Source organism: Cariama cristata, unplaced genomic scaffold, assembly GCF_000690535.1.
Source record: "Cariama cristata isolate BGI_N322 unplaced genomic scaffold, ASM69053v1 scaffold11396, whole genome shotgun sequence".
NCBI lineage: Eukaryota > Metazoa > Chordata > Aves > Cariamiformes > Cariamidae > Cariama > Cariama cristata.
The window spans coordinates 29391-43014 of NW_009620498.1; positions in this window are offsets into that span (position 1 = coordinate 29391).

Here is a 13624-nt window from a genome sequence, read left to right on the forward strand (position 1 = left end):
GGAAAGAAAAAGTTTAAAGCGCCCAGACAAATAGAATGTGTTCTTTACCCAGTGGGATTTGCATGCATCTGATGTATGTTGGCACCTTACATGGCAATAACAACCAAAAGTATTAAAGAATTACAAGACAATTCCATGCTAGCATTGCAGAGAAGCCTTACATGGATGTTACATTTACATTCTTTCATTGAGCTGTGTAGATTTGAGAGGTTTTCTTTACAGTTTTGTAACTTCCATTATTGTGGAAATTATTGTGCAAAAAATTAACAGACTGAAGTAGTTTACACTTGGACATGTGTAAATACATTGTGTGAAGTTCTGGAGACGGAACTCTGCTACTGTACAAAGTCCTTTGTTCTAGCAAATTAGTCCATGGTAGCACCAGTTTCCTGAAGAGGGCTTATTATCTGTCATTGCTGTCTCAGCCAGCTACATGTCACAGTGAGATCTGGATTATTCCTGTCAAGTCTGGGTGAAAGTTCCTTCTTCTAAGAAAGAAGCAACATCATAATCTTCTTCTTGCCATATGCTACTACTTATACTCCTATCAGCTCTACAAGGTATGGGGCACATAGCTTTTTTTCTTTTTTTTTTTTTAATGTCTCTTGACCACATTAAAATTTTCATGCACAAGTTTTGAAAGGTTCACCATCTGGTACTATGATTTCTGTTTAAAACCATGAATGTTTTGGTGAAATTTTTACTTTACTAATAAACCCCCTTTTTGTTTGACCCCACATTTGCATTTCCCCCCTTGCTGCCACTTTTTCTCCAAGTTCCTTGCAATGAATTCTGTTCTGTTAAATGTATGTCTGTTTACATCAATTCAGTGATAAGCCACAAAACCAAAACCCAAACTAACCCAATTTAGCTGTCTTCTGAATGCTCAGAATACTCCCAGTCTTTGTATTTTATGGCATATCTTGTAGTTAAGCCAAATTGAAGTGCTGGAAGTAAATGCTGCGCATTCTATTGCTGACTACAGGTAACAGTATCTACTTTGTAGGACTCCCTACAAAATGTAGGTGCATACCTGCAAATACTTCAATATATTTTGAGTAGTGCTGTTGTGATAAAATGACATTTGCAGGATACCAAGTTATTTTGAAGATTGGCAGCATTCATAATTCCAACGAACAATCTTTTATTATAACAAAGGCCCTGCAACTTTCAAAATCATGATGTTGTAATGGAACCTAAAGACTATCAGGACACTAAAAGCAGTTTCAGATTTCTAGCAATGTATTCCTTAACTGTGAAGTTTGATAGATAATTTAAAACAAATCAGACTATGAAGTGATACTACGAAATGGGAAATCTAATTACCCTTATCCACAAAGTTTTGTCATGTAGTAGAAAAGGAGAAGCTAATTTGGACTAATTTTAGCTTTTGCCTGTAATTTCACACCAGGAACTTTTGTAGTTTGATTTTGCCAGAGATACAGTCGTCTGGCCTTGTGTTTGATTACTGGCCGTGGCAACATATTTTGTTGTTCTAAAAAGAAAAGAAATGCAAATGAAGAAATCTGAAATAACCTAAAAAAAATCATTTTAGACAGTTGTATAGTAAGTTATGGTATGTCTGGTAAGGCAGCTTGCTCTGATAAGTCCTTGTTGTTCTTCCTACATTCCGAGAGGGATTTATTTTTAATTGCTACTTGATTAATGCTGCAGTATATCGCCAACATGACAAGATTGCTGAAAAAAATGTGCCTACAGCAACTTAATAGGGAAAAAAAGCAAATGTTTTTGAAATGGTATTAAAATGTAGATTTCACTTGGATTTAAAATGCTGATTCTTCACATCCATGTTCATCATGAGGAAGGGTACAAAGGTCCCTGTCTTGAACCCTTCCTGCACAGAAAATGTGAGTGAAAACTTTTTTGGACAAGTTGATTAGGATAAATACAAAGGTCAGACAGTAGTCTTGTGAGAGTCCTGAAGGAATTAAAATTTGAAACTGTGTAACTATTATCTGTGGCTTAAACATTTTGCTTAAAACTAACTCTCTACCTGAATAACAGGTGACAGGTTTATTTGGTTCTTTGGGGATTTTTTTCCCCCCAAAAGAAGTCTCTATAAATAGTGCTGTGAACAGATATGATATAAAAATGATGCACTAATTTGACTAATTTAGACTTAATTCACTTTCATGTTCTTCAGAGCAGTTGGTAAATATGGGGCCAAGATGATTCAAGTAGCCGATTTGGGTTTACAGAGGGCTTTCAAAAAGGTCTTACCAACTTACAGAGAGAGGCAACAGCAAAGACAGGATTATCTTGTTTGAGGAGCATATGTGTAGGGTGGAATTAGCTCTTCAGTCTACAGGAGAGCGAGCTGAGGATGAGGATGGTGGTGGCCTCAAATCACAAGTGGTGCAGAGAATAGTGTATAATTATTTACTGTTTTTCAGAGGCAGATCAATGGACTCGTGAGGATGCAGCTTAAAAACAAATGAGTACATTTTCACATAGCAGATTTTGAAATTTATTGGCAAGCTTTTGACTACCAAAACTAACTTTGCATTAGCTGACAATCCACAAACGAAGTGCATGCAATAAAAGTTTGCATTAAACAAAAAATAGTATCCAGTTTAGAAAATTCTTGAGCTAAAGGCTGCTGACAGCTAGGAAAGGGTATCCTTGGAGTAGCCCTAGCCCTGGTTATATGTTCTTTTTTTGGCAGTCACTATTAGCCACTGCCAAAGCTGGGTTTGTTCAGGTAGACATCTTGATCTGGCACAGAATGGCTGTTCTTAGTACTATTTGCCAGTATGGCATTCACACTATTGTCTTTGTCAGTGTTTTGTGATTAATTAAATACATTATTTAGAGTGAAGAAATGACCGCAAACAATTTCCTCTTTGAAGCTGATGGAGATTTGCTACTGACCATCATGATCATTGGTGATCACCAGATTTTTTAAAACAAGTTATCATACTCAGATACCTATGTGTGGCTAAATTCCACAGATTTAAAATTATTCCCTAAGATTGCAGAAATACTTAAATGAAGATTAAAGATTTTCATATGATAGGTACAGTTTACCCACCTAAAACATTCCAGTAAAACAATGGCTTGACTTGATGAGTACAATTACTTAAAAGGTATCGCTAAGTCAGAAGTGAAGAAATGTTTATTCTAGTATTGTGCCTATAAATACTGGAAGATAACCTTAATTTCTCTGTTATTAGGCAGAAAAGATGAGAAAATTCTTAGTATGTCTATCAAGTAGAGCAGTTGTCTTTTAGCATGCCTTGGTTGTCTGTTACAGGAATATGTATGCAAAGTTGTAGTCAGTCTACTGAGATGATTTTTCTAATTGAATGCAAGCTTGTCATTGCTGCCTTCTGCCTTAACTAGCTAAGGGAAGTAAAACATCAAACTGAGAAATACTGTAAATTTAAAACCACAACATATCACTTACTAAAAACAGTGCCTAATAAATTGTCTTCTTATTACAACACCTTTTCTGATCAGTTCTTGGATATTTCACTATTTTGGTTTACAAATGATGTGATATTGCTAAATAGCTTTTTTGTCAAAATCACAAAGCTGCTCAGAAATGAAATTTGTTTTTGCTTTCTTTCCCTTTCCCCCACCTGACCACTTTTATTGCTTCACTTGGGATGTCTGCACCGTGTTTAAGAAGATGTTTTTGAGTGATACACATGGTTGAGGAAATGCTGCAGTTACAGTGACCTTTACATTGCAGACTGTCTTATTCATTAACCTGTTACATGGGTCACTCAAGTTTTGATTTTCTGGTGGTGCATTTTTTCTCTCTTTCTGGCAAGACAGCTTTCTAGTTTATTAATGAGGTACTGGTAGCGAAGTTCCTTTAGTAGTCAACATGCTAAAGTATAACCTTCAAATACATACCCAATAACTAGACATAAAGTCTCATTTATAACAAAACTAAGAAGCTTCACTGAGACATTGCAAAAGAAACTACTAAATATTTTACCACTTCAACTAATTTTTCTTTAATTTCCACTTTCATGATCCTTAGTTTGTAACTGCTCTTTGTAGCTATACATAAAACAGAACTTGGGAGCAAAAGGTACTGAACCACAGCCCTGAGAATGTGCAGTAACTGGATTCCATGAGCTGCACTTGTGCAAGTGTAATTACTATGTAAGTAACATGATTTAAACAAAATTACTTTAAATAACTAGGCTATAAAAAAGCAAAACCTAATGCTGTGAATATAATCCAAATTTTAAAAATAACAGTAAATTGGAAACAACTTTCCTGCAGGCCATCGCCGTAACTTGGTGTAAAACTGCAAATGCCAACATCTTACAGTATCTGCTTTAAAGCGAGGTGATGTAAGAACTACCCACCTGTCCACAATGTGAATATCCACACTTAAACTGGATTCCTTTAATAGCTGGTGGATTGTGATTCATTTAGCTAGTGTTGAAATCTGAAGAGGTGAGATGCACTGAGCTTTAGAAGTACCTTTTTGTCTGTTGCCATGGGCATGATGTGAATGCTAAACGTTCATGTCTCAAAAGACAGATTATAGTTATTAGGGGGAAAAAATATCATTAAAGGTTATTAAACACATATAAGCCACCTCCGGCATAGAAGTCCCTAAAGCACAAATGGCTGGAGGCTGTGAGAATACTCAAAGGTACGTGATTCAGCAGGCATCCCTACAGAGCTAGACAGCTCTCTACATTCACCCCCCATCAGAAACAGGCTAGACGGAGCCACCATAACCACCTTTACCTTCTTATAACCACTTGTGTGACTATAAACAGAGACTAGTCAAGCTACTGCCATCTCCACTGTAAACACCTGAAGTTCAATCATCAATACCACTCTTCATGTCTAAGATAATTTCTGATCAGTAAAATATCATCTGAGGGATGGTGAAACTGTTGAATTTATATATCTATAGCTGAATCACCTTGCTTTGCACACCTTAAGATTGAAATACTTTTTTTTGGTGTCGTATTATCTCAAGCTCCTTCAGGGTTTTTTTCTGCCTTTAAAAATGATGGCTGAAGCATCATACACCTCTGCTGCAAAGAATGGCTAAGAAATGCCTTTTTTTACTTTTTTTTTTTACTTTTTTTTTTTTTTACCTCCAGACTAGTAGTATGGTTTGGTATCTCAAGATTCCATATGCTTTCTGAAGGAGGCATAGATGCTACCAGTGAGTGCGACAGAGCAGTGGGGTGAGTTAGGTATGCTCACTTCTCTCAATGTGACCTCAAAAATAGCATCCTCACTTCCCATCAGTGCCTACCTTCAGATTTCAGACTGATTAAGAAGCACAGGAGAGATAAACTGGAGAGCCCACGTTTTAATTTAAGCTTTTATGTTCTTGAAGAGAGCCAGGAGAAGACCATGGAATACAATACAGGAGTCCCATTTCAGGAAAGGCAGATGACTTACTGCCTGAAATATTCTGAAAGAAAGAGCTGAGATAATTTTCAGTTCCTTCCCTGCCTGCTTTCTGTCTGCTGGAAGGCAGGAAAAGCAGGCAACAATTACAATTAGCACTTCTGATGCTGACTTTTACATGTTAGAACAGGGTAGAAAATAATCAGCACCTGGCTGCTCCACTCTCCAATCAGAGAGTGCACCTTAGGAAACTGTCTCAATACCAGGCTTTGCTTCTTGCCTCCTTTTCCTACACTACATGATGGCTTATCTTCAAAGCATTCCCATTTCACTATCTTCAGACAATTCTGTTTTGCAGGTGGAAGGCAGCTTTTGTGTTTTTCCTCAACCTTGATCATTACCATATGGTCTTTCATACGTGCTCAGGGTCTCTTTCCAGGATCACTATTCGTTTTTCTCTTCCTGGACAATTTTTCTGACCAGGTCTGTATACAAATAAAACAACTTGAACACAAAGTGATGTGGGTCTTGGGAATATTTTGGATTCCAGACAGAAATAGTTTTATGGTGCCAGGGACATAGATCCGTGGCCTGGCCTGGGGATGAATGTTACCAGGTATGAGGTCTTATCTCAGAGGAATGTTAGCCTAAGATACAAATAGCCATAATAGAAAACAAATGGTGTCACAGAAACAAAAATCCAATTCTTACCGGCGCATGTTGGGCCTTTTATTCTTTTCCATAGGCATTGCCTTAAAGATTCACAGTCAGTCTTTGAGTGATGTGGTTATGTGTGCTCCATCCTGGTGCTACGTTTTGTGGAGTTTGGAATTTCTTTTTTGGCCAAAAGGCTCAGCATCCCACATCTGTGCACCTAAATGACCTTCACCATCTCCTGAGGGCATAAAATGGCAGAGTGTAGCCAACTGTCTCGGCTGTGATTTGAATTGCTAGTCGTGTCTATGTGCTTAAGTCTTTTTATCTGTGACGAATCATTAATTTAGTACTAGGCTAGCTCAAAAAGGTTTTATTTTTAGGATCCATTTTGAATTTTTTTAACCTATTAAAATACCTGCTGTTTGAGTTGTCAGCAACATAGAAAGTTCTCTGAATCTTGGCAGCTTGGAAATACTCTGTAAAAAATTAAGTAATATTGGGAAATGTTGAGTTGTTGAAATCATTGTGATTTGTGGGAAAATTCTGGCTTGAGTAAACATTAGTTCTGAAATATTTTGCAGCAAGGCATAACTTCAGATGAAAACCACTGAACTTGCATGAGAGTAGCCAATAGCAGGAATATACAGTGTCCGGGAAGCACAGTCAAGGGACTGGGCACCTGCTGCTGCTACATGCCAGATGAATTCCCTAACTGTTAGGCTAAGGAATTCCTCTTCTTTTTGCTGACTCAATTAATACACAGCTGTCTGCACAGAATAGGACTGCTCCAAAGAAGTGACTGAAGAAGGGACTGTAGGTACTGTTAGGGTGCTCATCTCATATACAAATGATCCAGGCCCTAATGTCTGATTTGGAGCCAGAACTTCAGTCTGGATCTTAGGTCTCCTAGGTAGCTGCTGTGACTGTTATTTGCTCTAGTTTATTTCTCTCTTCCTCATTTCTATTTTTCTTTGCAAGGAACTTCAAAAGCTCCAGGTTTTATTTCCAGGCAAGATCCTCAGGGATAATATTTCCCCACCCACTTCTAGTTAATTTAGAGTATCTTCTTTGCCAGATCGCAGACTGAATACAGTGCCTCTCAAATCTCTGCCAATTTTTGGCTTAGAATGAAAAAGAAATATAATTTCTAGTGCCATCTTGCAGAAGAGAATTTTCAAAGTTTGGATTTCAGAGCATCAACAGGAATCAGTAAAACTTGCTTCAATTTTAGAGAAATCCCTGGGTAGTAATAAGCCTGAATCTGAGAATATTTACTCACGTGTCATTGGGCACTTCCATTTTTCTTGAAGCCAAATTTTGCCTTTGTTATATGCAAGAATTTCTGGCCTGGCATCCTCGTTCAGAGACTAAAACGTTCTAGCAGGTCTGGTGGAAGGATCCTGTTATAATGTATATAGATAGGGCTGTTCTCACAACCTTCACCTGCAGTGATGCTGATAAAAAAATTTGCAATCTTATGTTCATCCAAATAAGCTCTCCCTCTGTTTCCCTGAGACCTGAGAAGTCTGATCAAGTATCAAGGTTTCTTTGTACTTAACTTACAGCAATCCATCCAGCTTGTTTTAGTCTCTGTGTGTGTACTCTGCAGTTATTGAGCCCTTCTTTTCTAGCATCACAGGTGAAACGAACAGGTACAGTTTTTTGACTTACTAATTTTGTCTCTTAAATTCTCTTTGTGTGAATATAGGACCTTTTATGAGCATTTAATTCTGCTTCTTGAGAACAAATAGAAGTTCACCTTCCCTTAATCATAGAATAGAATCATTATGGGTGGAAGAGACCTCAAAGATCATCAAGTCCAACCTTCTACCCAACGCCACCATGGCCAGTAAACCCACTAAACCATGTCTTGAAGCGCCATGTCTAAATGGTTTTTTTGAACAAATCCCCAATCAAGCAAAATTTCTCCTTAAAATAGTTGTAGCTTTCCATGTCAGTCACTTAATTACTATTAAAAAAGTCTTCATATACCATATACGTTAGAATACTTTTCAGTGACTTGCATCTTACCAAAACATTCACAACCTGGTTGAGGTGACTGGCTTTGTTGAGAGAGTCAAAAACCAAACCATTTTGCAAGCAGTGCTGCAGATTTTCGCCCAAAATCAATCCATATGGTTTGCTAACTCAAATACTTTATGTTAACAGATAACTAAATGAGAACATTCTTGTCAATCAGATAAAGATTTACTCCATAAAAGCCTCTGCAACTTCTTTTGGAAATATTCCTATCTTTGGAGTTCGCGCTATGCCACCTGTTTATGCATTTATGAAACACTGCTCCCTGCGGGACAAGTCTGGGTTGTATGCTTATTTTGATAAAGTGGTACTTTAATCTTCAGACACCAAGCGATTGCCTCCTGCCACTGAATTCATGTCCAAGAGTAAAATACATTATACGTTTTCCCTCTTCTTTGAAGTATTTCCACATATTAACCGTTCATTGTGTTGTATATATGTATTCAGTACTCTGCTATTATAAAGCTTTTAACAGATTTCTAAAGGAAGGAAATATCTGAGACTCCACTGAAGACAATCTGACAGCTCAGGATTAAGTATTCTGACTGTGCGTGTATGGCATATGTACAACAGATGAAGACTTAATTGCAAAAATAGATTTTATAAAACAGCAACCATAAGAGAAGCAACGGTTTGGTCTCCTTTGAGTAAGTGTTTATGTCTTTCACTGTTGGTACCTTGCAAATGCTAATCCAGTGATAGGAAAAGACGCTTGCCATCTAGCTAAATAAAGATTGAAATGCTGCTTAATCAAATAAGCTTATGTTCAAATGTTTCCCTAAGGGCATCCAACTGGTTTGATGTCTGCATACTGTTCACCAGCACCGGCTATCTTCTGTATGTCCTGTCCCCTTTTATCCACAGCTGAGCTGTAATTCCAAATAGATGCTACTCACTCAATAACAAATAAGGATACATAGATGTTTTTTTCTTTTTAGGGGTCTTCACAATTCTGGTCAGTGAATGCATATCATATTAGCTCCAGCAGGGTGGTTCATGGTGGTTTTCCAATACTGATCCTTTCTTGAGCAACTGGCCAGTTACTATGTTTAACAAAGAATCCATAATACATAGGAAAAGCACTTTTAGCCCTATCTGGCATTTCTTATGTTCTGGGAAGAGCAGGGTTTCCTGTTGCTGTGTGCGTGGCAGCACCATCAAGGTGCAGATGAACACGTAGAATGAGCAGGCTTAGCAGGAGTTACTGTTCTTCCTCCAAGAAAGAGCTCACTCATCATAAATTTACTTGTAGAACTAAAGGCTGACTTTTTACATCTGGAAGCAATAAATGAAGTGGCCTATAGTCTCTAAGTGTCAAGACTGAAGATAGGAGGTGGCGAGTGACATCTTACAAAGGTGAGCAAGGTCCCTACTGTAGGTTGTCCAATCTTTTAAGCTGCTTTTGGAATGGTACCAAAAAATAATGATAGGTAAGTTGCAGAGATGTTTTTTTTTAATGCCACCTGGCATAGAAGGCTATGACTCTAATATGACATCTTGAGCATCACCATCCAAAGACCAAATTCTGCTATGTTGTCAATCTGCCTACATGATGAAGTTAGAATGGAAACCTAGATGAAGTGACTATTATATTCCTACATCCCCAGAAGCTAGAACTTACTCTTTGAGCTGACGAACCGGTGAAACAGGGCGTAGAAGGGGGTTACTAAAAGAGCATAGGAGTGCCTACATTAAAAAAAAAAATCATGTCTCCACTGTAAACTGCATGTTTTCACTATGTTCAGGTAAAAGACATATGGAGCAGTTCCCTATGTTTAATGTTCTTTAGGGCCTCAAACATATTCCAGCTAGTCACAGTTGCAGCGATTCAACAACTATTTGGTGAACTTAAATACAAGAAACATAGGTCTTTGGAGGGACCTGGAATCAGTCACAGCCAAACATGAACAGATACACCACAGCTGTCTATAAAAATATCTGCCCTGACCGTCCTAAGTATGCAACCATGCACTTATCCATGGAACCTCAAAACCTTGGGTAAAAGTTTCTGTCACTCTGTAACTAGCTCAAAACATTCAGTATAAAGGCAAAAAATCATCACGGAGGATAATACGCAAGAGTAAAATTGGAAAAATGAAACATGTCACTGATGTCCCAACCATGGTCTTAGCAATAGCAGGGCGTTTGTGAAAAGAAAATGCCTAGGGCATCCTAGAAAGTAAGCGCTGTCTATCACTACGTACAAAGGCAGAAAACAGAAAAGACTGTTAACAGACTGTCAACACACTGAATCTGGGGAGAGGAATCCATGTGACTCCAAACTTGACAGAGTCTTCCAAAACAATTGATCAGAGGTAGGAAAGTTATTTTTGCAATGTTACAAAAATACCAGTAAATTCTGCCCCAATATCCTATCACTTTCTGTGGCCATTGTTTGATGCTTCAAAAGAAAGTAACCCTGCCTACCTTCATTTCCCAAAAGCCAAATTATGCACTGAGGGCAAATGTAAATCTCTCTGGCCCCTGCAGGTAAACAGCTGGCAGGATTAAAGTATTTAAAATACGGTGCAAAAAAAGATGTATGGAAATGCAGTCTCCTTTCAAGATTTTGTTACAGATATAAGAAGTTAACCACCCAAAGATATGTATCACAAGTTTTAATTTTCAACAGCAGCATCAATTCTATCCTGTCATCAAATCCCACTTACACACTTGTGAGTTGCTAGCATGGAACATTGTATTCCTGTGATCCTTCTTGCATTTCGAAGACCAGTCCAGAATGGCTCGCCACTGAAATACTGATCTTTCTATTCTTATTTCCAGGCTAGTTTTATTTATAACCAGTTTGTACATCTTTCCACTTATTTAGCCAATATTCCCTCTCTGGTAAGTGTTTTCTGAATTAAAATACCTAATCAGATTCCTTTTTAGCCTTTGATTATTAAACTGAACACATCAATCTCTTTCTTTAATCTCCTCTCATGCCATCAGCTTGCCATTTCCCAAATCATTTTAGTAGCCATTGCTGTGTTAAATTATTCTTTTTGTAAAATAAGTAAGTGGTAAGAGCTTTGGATGCCATTCACTTTTAGAGCACTAATAATCTCATAGCAGAGTATAGTTGTCTTCAATATTAGTAAGACCAAGTAATCTACTAGACAGCAAGACAAGCACCGCCAAGTTGAGCATACACAATTTTAGCCACTGGCGCTTTTTTCTCTTGACATGAGTTTTCTCTATAGCTTTGTCTCCAGGCAATGTTACAAGATAAATGTATCTATAAAACATTTTTTGTTTTGTAGGGCCATGCATAAAGAATGAGCCTCTTCCTATACTCAAAGTACATTTCAGCATGAAGACAAAAGGAAAGGCTTACCTGAAGGTTTCTATTCAACCAGTTTCCTTTCATCCGTAAATCATGTCCAATGCAAAGCCAAAACATTATTCAGCATGGGAGTAGAAATTGGTTTGTTGTCATTAGAGCTGATGGAAATGGAAGAAACGTGTTTCTGCCACAAAATGCAGTTAACCCAAACCAGCATTTGATAATGTAAGTAAGAAACATCACAGCCTAAGGATTTTCTCAGAAGTAGAAAATGTCTGAAAGTTGGCAGTGATTTACAAATCAGATCCTGAACTTCGGTTGTAAGGAGTCTGGAATACCAGTCTGGTCAATCTGTCAGATTGAGACACTGAAAATTTTCAGATAAGCACTGGGAAAAATAAATTACTGTTCTGATTTTTATTGTTGTTTTCAAGGAAATAACTTGTAACACATTAACAAGTTGCAATCAAACATGGAATTGATTAAGCCAAGTAGTTTTTAACTGCCTTCTGATGGCACTGAAATACTTTGGGTTTAGCAATTTTTCTTCAATATGGAAGACATTTCTATGGACCTAGATTAGACTAAATACAAAGATAAGAAATTTATCTTAAAACAGAGAGAAATTTAGAGCATTAAAAGTACTGAGGATAGATCTCCATTTTCACTTTCTCTGTTGATTTAGTAGTTTTTTTGAAGAAAAACCTATCATCAGTTCGCCTAAAAATGTTATCACCTGTATCTACAAACTTTGTCTTATAAACTTCAAAACAACAAGGAAAAAGTCAGCTGAATATAGTCAACAAATAACAAATGGTAGTTGTTTTCTTACTAGGACGACAGTGCCCATGGTGGTGATTGGACTGCTAGTATTATTTACCTTCCATTTGCAACACAGCTTGCTCATCTGATGATTATTTGTGTGTAGTCAAATAAGATAGATGAAGGAGAAAGGGAAGTTATTCATCAAGGCTGCTGACTGCAATGTGACAGTGGTCAATGTATATCAGGATTGCAACTGTTGAAACAAATGCTGATTTGCTAAGCCCAAATTGTTTAGGAAACACAATGTGTTAAGATATTCCTTTGATAGCTTTACTATTCCGTTCCTTATTTAAAGTCTGAAGAAAGAAGTGTTTATTATAAAAAGTGTAAACTTCCATTGAAAGCATATTCCCTTAATCATGCAGCTAAACAAACTATAACTTAACCTTAGAGCTAAGAAGAATACCGTAACTAAATTTGTAGGTTTGGATGAAATTAATATTAACAACTTAGTTAAATCATCAAACTGCCTGTTTCCAGCGGATCAGGACTTTAACTTCCTTCACAACAGTAACAACAACAGTTTCTTCAAAAAGAAGCAAAGAATGTAAGCAAAGTCAATTTTCATCAAATTTTCACCTGAATCCAGGCAAAGTTCACTTTTGTCAGGCTGCCAAACAAAATATGAGCTTTAACTTGAAATTCCAAAGTTCTGTGGTGAAATTTATCCTTTGAACTTGCTAGTTCTCAAAAACTGATAACAGTGATATACTGAATAGCTTACTGTGTAGCACATAGCTATTTTAATTAAACAGCTGCTTTACTAAAACAGCTTTCAGGAACAAGTCCTTTAAACACATTGCAGTGTAACAACTAGAGGTAGTTTTTTACAGAGGGAGATGCCAGATGAGATATACATATATATATTCTAGTTTGGATAAGGGAAGGGGAGAGGGAAGTATTTGAAAAGCTGAAATTGGCTATGGCCACAAGAAGTTCCATTTGGTTCTGGCATTAAAGTGGTTTTGGAAACTATCAATAATCAGATGGTATGAGCAACACTTTGGTTTTGTGTGTCCATGTTTTCAAAAAACTATGTCAAGAAATTAAGTGGTTGCTTATCACAGATGTAAGGTAGTAAATTTTGTTTCCTGATACTGACACTGAACAATTTGAAAAACAGTGAGAAATAAATGCATGATAAAGTGTATATGCAAAAAAATCTGATTTTTAAATTTTTTTTTTAACTGAAATGCAGTGGCTATTTTTTGCCACAATATGCTGTTTCTTAGGGTGTTACAGTGAAGAGGAAACTACCGGTCCTTGCACAGGAAGAGCTGTTGGAGGGAGATTAATATTCTGAGTTTTCAGAAGTAACAACTCCAGACTGTCATATAAAATAGTAGCAGGCAAACAATGGAAATAACAAGATAAGAATAAAATATACTGTGTAAGCTAAACAATCCTCAAGGCTCTGTCAAAATCACCACTGTCATTAAGAGCAAGCTGAAGGATTCC